General features: G+C 55.1%; 1 pseudogene across 1 annotated transcript; it reads right to left on the bottom strand.

Annotated features, from left to right (window-relative positions):
- Positions 1 to 989: 989 nt before the first annotated feature.
- LOC309452028 (olfactory receptor 14J1-like) lies at positions 990 to 1,925 on the bottom strand (annotated as a pseudogene). Its single transcript has one exon. The product of its transcript is annotated as an olfactory receptor 14J1-like (transcript).
- Positions 1,926 to 6,930: the final 5,005 nt, after the last annotated feature.

Below are 6,930 nucleotides of genomic sequence, written 5' to 3'. Positions count from 1 at the left end.
CCCAGGAGTAGCTGATGGCGTTTCTGCTCACTCAGGTTCATGCCATCTCACGCACATGATGTGCATACTCACATCTCATCTGTACAATGCTAACATGGACTGCTGACCTAGCCATTCAGTGTCCTTCCATGGAGGGAAGAACAACGTCTGTGAGCTGGGGAGAGAGGCCAGTGCTGGAAATGGTGGTTGTGAGGGGCCAGTCCATGATGATGCCCTGGGGCAGCTTCTGCAGTGTTTCCAGTGAACACAGGCACAGCCCAGCCCCTGCTCTGCTGGTCCTGCAGGTCTCTGGCAGGAGCCTGGCTGTGAGAGGACACTGCTGTGTGCCAGCCCTGCACACACACGCTGTTCAGATGCACAATGGCGTTTTATAAGTGGGTGACTTTTGTAGGAATAAGATTGAGAGAAACATTGCAAGAAGATATAAACCGTCATGCACCGCCCAAAGAAGATCACTTTTCCTTGTGGAAGTACTGTTACTGAGGCCAGCTCTGTGACAGCAGTGCCCATTGCCTGTCCCTGCCTGCGCTCACAGGACTGACACACAGCAGGACAGTGACCAATCTGCCAGAGCACTCAGGCCTTGCACCAACACAAGGGATGAGAAGGAGAGTGTGGAGTGGAACCAGAACAGCTCTGGAAGAACAAGCGCTGCTGCTCCCTGGCAGGGCTGACATGTGAAGACTCTTTTCCCTTCCACCCATGCACACAGGAACTGTCCCTGCAGCTCCAAAAAGGCCGTGAAGGAACGATGTCAGCAGAAAAAAATCACTAAAGTGCCCTTTATTTTGCTTGAACACAAAGAGTAGGGTTCCTCATTGACACAGCCACTCGGTGAGAAAAGAAAAGCAGGCAATGCATTACAAAAGGAATTACAATATTATCACAATAAAAAAAAAAAAAACCACAACTAGAGACAAAAAATAGTGCAGACAGGGAAAATCTGCAATGAGTTAGTCTATAATTTATATGTAGAAGAAGATAGAGACAGTTTATAGCCTCAGAAGAAATCCAGTCATCTGTTTCCACAGGGCATCCTTGAGCTCCTGGTTCCTCATGCTGTAGATGAGGGGGTTCACTGCTGGAGGCACCACCGAGTACAGAACTGACACCAGCAAATCCAGTGAAGGGGAGGAAATGGAGGGTGACTTCAGATAGGCAAAGGAACCTGTACTGATAAACAGGGAGACCACGGCCAGGTGAGGGAGGCAGGTGGAAAAGGCTTTGTGCCGTCCCTGCTCAGAGGGGATCCTCAGCACAGCCCTGAAGATCTGCACGTAGGACAGCACAATGAACACAAAACAGCCAAATGTTACTAATATACTGACCACAAGAAGCCTGACTTCCCTGACATAGGACCATGAGCAGGAGAGCTTGAGGATCTGGGGGATTTCACAGAAGAACTGGCCCAGGGCATTGCCCTTGCACAGGGGCAGTGAAAATGTATTGGCCGTGTGCAGCAGAGCACTGAGAAACCCGGTGGCCCAGGCAGCTGCTGCCATGTGGACACAAGCTCTGCTACCCAGGAGGGTCCCGTAGTGCAGGGGTTTGCAGATGGCAACGTAGCGGTCATATGACATGATGGTGAGAAGGCAAAACTCTGCTGTAGCACAGAAAAAGAAAAAAAAAACCTGGGCAGCACATCCTGGGTAGGAGATGGCCCTGGTGTCACAGAGGGAGTTGGCCATGGACTTGGGGACAATGGTGGAGATGGAGCCCAGGTCGAGGAGGGCGAGGTTGAGCAGGAAGAAGTACATGGGGGTGTGGAGGTGCTGGTCCCAGGCTATGGTGGTGATGATGAGGCCGTTGCCCAGGAGGGCAGCCAGGTAGATGCCCAGGAAGAGCCAGAAGTGCAAGAGCTGCAGCTCCCGTGTGTCTGTGAACGGCAGGAGGAGGAACTGGGTGATGGAGCTGCTGTTGGACATTGGCTGCCTGTGGGCACGAGGACCTGTGCAAGGAGGAAAAGGTTTAGATTGAGACTTCTATGGGAACAACCAAAGCCATTTCCCAAAGTCTCTCCCACCCCTTCACACAAAGAGACCCATTTTACTCTTTTTCAGGAGAACGTCCTGGCTGGAGCCCTTGTTGGTGCTTGATGAGTGTGCAATGAAGAGCAGGGTCTCTGCCCAGGGGCTCCTGAGGAGTCAGCCTGACCCTGTGTGATCGGGTGGGCAGGGGCCAGTCCTGGGGTGCAGCTTTGTCAGCTGGAACCGCTCCTGGTGCAGAAGGGACTGTCAGCATCTGTACCCCCAGGCCTGAGAAACTGAGTTGGAGAGGTTTGGGGTTTCTACAGCTCCTTCTCCCCTCCCACCATGGGGAGTGTTTTTGGGTGTCAGAAACCCTCAGCATTTCTGCTGCACTCAGGGAGAAAAGAGCGAGTCCTGCGAGACCAGAGGATGCCTGTGGGTCAGTGCAGAGTGAGGGCAGCTGCTCTGTCCCTCTGTCTTGCTCCAGCCGCCCTGGGCTGGCACCTTTCTGAGATGGAGGCTGATCACACTCCCATGTTACCCTGAAAAGCCACCAGGCACTGCTGAGAGCAGAGGGATCCACCTCAGACCATGACAGGTCTCACCCTTCCCTAAGGTCTCAGCACCCCACGCTTAGCCCAAGAAACACACGGCTCATTCGCCACCCCACAGACTGCATTGCCCACAGCCCACAGGTCAGAGCAAAGCTGGGACACGTGTGCCCATGGACACACCTGCAGGAAAGGACCCACAAGCTCAGGCTGTGACTCTGCAGCTGAAACTGCCATCCCCAGAGAGCCTGACAGCAAGAACAAGATCCCAACAGCAGTGACCCAGAGCAGGGGAGCAAGAAGGACAATGCGGTGAGGGTGGGTGTGAGAGAGGCCAGGGCAGAGGCAGCCGGGCACTCAGACAGCGTCACCCTTCCCCAGCTGTGCAGCCACCTCCCAGACACCAACACTGCCGGGCAGCTGCTCTCAGCCCCTGTGCTCTGCAGAGGAACTGCAGCTCTGGCTGCACAGGAGCTGCTTCATGCCTTGGAGCCCCCGGCCCTGAGGGCAGAGGCTTTGCTGGGTGGGAGAGGAGGCCAGGGGGCTGCTCACAGGAGGGATCTGACCTGCAGGGTAGCACAGGGACTTTTCTCTGTTCTCCCTCCCATAACAATTCCGGGTTTAGTTTCCTCTCATTTCTGATCATTTCCCTGCTGCCTGGAGATTCTCCCCTGGGAGGTGTTTCCCTGTCCATGTCTGTTCCCTGTCAGTGCTCACAGACCATCCCACCCTCTGTGCCCTCCCCCTGGCCCTACAGATCCTGCCTGTTCACAGGCACTGCCTGGGGGCATCTTCCTGTCTGCAGGCTGGAAAACAGGACAGGTCAGATTAAGTGTAAGGTGTCCAGCAAAGGTGATGCTGGTTCTGCATAGGCAGAGGAGAGGCAAGGCATGTCAGGATTCTCTTGAAGACCTACTGCAGTTTACGTGTCTCAAGTATTTGTTTAAAACTAAGAATTGCCTTAATCACCACCCGTTCCCCAGAGTAGGAGACTGAAAACACAGACTCAGGGAGGTTCCTTATCTTTGTAGCCCTTATTGTCTTCTTCTCCTTGAAACCTCCTCTTGTCAATATTCTGGAATGAGCTGGAGCTGTGAGCAGCCCCGACCCACGGAGAACCCAGCAGCAGAAGGACCCTGCCCTGCCGGGGGTCGCCCTTCCCCCCACAGCTTCTCCCCTCAGTGTTGTTGGGATCTCCCAGGCAGGCTGAGCGCTGACCCTGGCAGGCGGCAGAGTCCCTGCCCGGCACAGCCCTGGGGTGCAGGGACCCTGCTCTGCAGGACAGCCCTGGGCACCCATCCTGCACATTGACATTTACACCCCACAGCCATCCTGTGGAGAACGCCGCATTCACGTCTTGTCACTGTGACAGTGCAGAAGGCAATCCCTGCTCTGCAGCACATCCTCTCCTCTGATCAGAGAATCTCTGAGAGCTGTACTTACATCTCTTGCAGGCTCTGCAATGTGACAGCTTTCTGAGATCCTACTATGATTTGCAGATGCAATGCCCTGCAGCCACAGGCTTCATATCTGAGAAGATTTGGTTTCTGCTGATCTCTCAGCATCCTCCCAGCCCAGACTGCGTTTCCCTCTCTGTGCCTGGCTCCTGTGCCCTCGGTGCTGCAGGCAGAGCCCTCAGCCCTGCTGCGTGTGCAGAGGAGCTGCTCCTGGGCAGAGCTGTCTCTCTGCAGCGCTGCTGCTGCCATGAGCTCCCTGTGTCCCAGGAGCCCAGCCCAGCTCAGCAGCACAGGAGCAGCCCATGATGTCCCTTTCTCTGTCCCCTCTGGGCTCCTCCAGGTGTCCCTGGGGCTCCAGGGGCACATCCTTTGAGACAACCTCAAGTAATCAGTAATGTTAGTCGACTCTAATCTGCAGAGATACTTCTTGCCAGCATTGTATTCTTGCTAGTAAAAAATAAATTGGTATGAGAATATTCCAGGTGTGGTCTCCCCAGGGCAGAGCAGAGGGGCAGGAGAACCTCTCTGAGCTACTGACCACCCCCTTCTAACCCACTTCAGGGACCATTGGCCTTCCTGGCCACAAGGGCCCAGTGCTGGCTCATGGTCACCCTGCTGTCCCCAGGACCACCAGGTCCCTTTCCCCTACACTGCTCTCCAACAGGTCCTTCCCCAACTTATACTGGAACCTGGGGTTCTTCTTGCCCAGATGTAATACTCTACACTTGCCCTTGTTCTATTTCATTACATTTTCCCTGCCCAGCTCTCCAGCCTGTCCAGGTCTCTGATGGCAGCACAGCTTCCAGTGTCACCCACTCCTCCCAGCTTGGTGTCACCAGCAAACTTGATGACAGTCACTCTATTTCCTCATCCAAGTCACTGATGAATTTATTGAATAGTACAGGCCCCAGTACTGCCCCCTGAGGCACTGCACTAGATCCAGGCCTCAACTGGACTCTGCCCCACCAACCACGACTCTCTGGCTTCTTCCCTTCAGCCAGTTCACAGTCACCTCACTACCCGCTCATCCAGACCGCACTCCCCCAGTTTAGCTGTGAGGATGCTGTGGGAGACTGTGTCAAAGGCTTTACTGAAGTCAAGGTAGACCACATCCACTGTTTTGTCACCATGTATCCACCTCGTTATGTCTTCATAACAGTCAATGAGGTTGGTCAAGCACGACTTCCCCTTGGTGAAGCCATGTTGACTACCCCTAATGACCCTCTTATCCCTGATATGCCTTGAGACGGCACCAAGGAGAAGTTCTTCTCTCAGTTTCCCAGGATGGAGGTGAGGCTGACCGGTCTAGAGTTCCCCGGGTCCTCCTTCTTGCCCTTTTTCAAGACTGCAGTGACATTTTCTTCCCTCCAGTCCTCAGGCACCTCTCCCATTTGCCACAACTTAGCAAAGATGATGGAGAGCGGCCCAGCAATGACCTCAGCCAGCTCCCTCAGCACCCGCAGGTGCATCCCATCCGGACCCATGGATTTATGGATTTACCTTCAAGCAGCCTTGCCCACGGGGTTTCTCCAGCAATTGCCTGAAAAGGCCAAAGTTTGCCCTGCTGAAATCCAGGGTTGCAATTCTGCTTGCTGTCCTGCTTCTGCCACACGAGATCGTGAACTCCACCATCTCATGGTCGCTGCAGCCAAGGCAGCCCTCAACCTTCACCACCTCAACCAGCCCCTCCTTGTTAGTGAGGATGAGGTCCACCAGCTCCCTCTCCTGGTCGGCTCCTCCAACCTTTGCATCAGGAAGTTCCCATGGATGCACTTGGTGAACCCCCTGGACTGTGTCTGGCTGAGTCGTCCTTCCAGAAACATCAGGGGAGTTCAAACCCCCAAAACAACCAGGGCCTGTGACTGAGGCCACTCTCAACTGCTGGAGAGGCCTCGGCAACGTCCTCACCCTGAGCTGGTGGGTTGTGATGGACACCCACAGCAGTATCACCCTAATGCTCCCAGTGCTCCCAGTAACCCTCCCACTGACCCCTCCAGTGCTCCCAGTAACCCTCCCACTGACCCCTCCAGTGCTCCCAGTAACCCTCCCACTGACCCCTCCAGTGCTCCCAGTAACCCTCCCACTGACCCTCCAGTGCTCCCAGTAACCCCCTCACTGATCCTTCCAGTGCTTCCAGTAACCCCTCCAGTGCCCCCAGTAACCACCACTAACCCCTCCAGTGTTCCCAATAACCCCTCCAGTGCTCCCAGTAACCCTCCCACTGACCCTTCCAGTGCTCCCAGTAACCCTCCCACTAACCCCTCCAGTGCCCCCAGTAACCCCTCCAGTGCTCCCAGTAACCCTTCCACTAACCCCTCCAGTGCTCCCAGTAACCATTCAGTGTTCCCAGTAACCCCTACTAACCCCTCCAGTGTTCCCAGTAACCCTCCCATTAACCCCTCCAGTGCTCCTAGTAGCCCCCAACTAACCTTTCCAGTGCTCCCAGCAGCCCCCATTGTTCCCAGTAATCTTCCAAGAACTCCCAGTTAACTCCCAGTGCTCCCACTGACTGTCCTTGTGCTCCCAGCAGGCCCCCACAGTGCTCCCGGTAACCATGTTGTGTTCCCATTAACCCCCAACTAATCGTCCTACTGTTTCCAGTAATCCTCCCAGTAAACCTCCCAGTGCTCCCAGCAAGCCCCCCAGTGCTCGCAGTGAGCCCCAGCAACCCCCTCATTGCTCCCAGTAATCCCCCGCTAGCCCTCCCAGTGATCCCAGTAACCACCTAGTGCTTTCATGTGAGCCCTCAGCAACCCCCACTGTTCCCAGTAACCCCTCCCAGTGCTCCCAGTAACCCCCCACTAACCCCTCCAGTGCTCCCAGCAACCCCCATTGTTCCCAGTAATCCTCCAAAAATTCCCAATAAACCCTCACTGCTCCCAATAACCCTCCCAGTGCTCCCCGCAACCACCTAGTGCTCCCAGTAAACCCCCACCAACTGGAATGTTCCCAGTA

This window comes from Streptopelia decaocto (assembly GCF_964273445.1).
Source record: "Streptopelia decaocto genome assembly, contig: HAP1_SCAFFOLD_226, whole genome shotgun sequence".
Lineage (NCBI taxonomy): Eukaryota > Metazoa > Chordata > Aves > Columbiformes > Columbidae > Streptopelia > Streptopelia decaocto.
The sequence above is the reverse complement of the archived record's forward strand: the minus strand, read 5'-3'. Positions and strand labels throughout refer to the sequence as shown.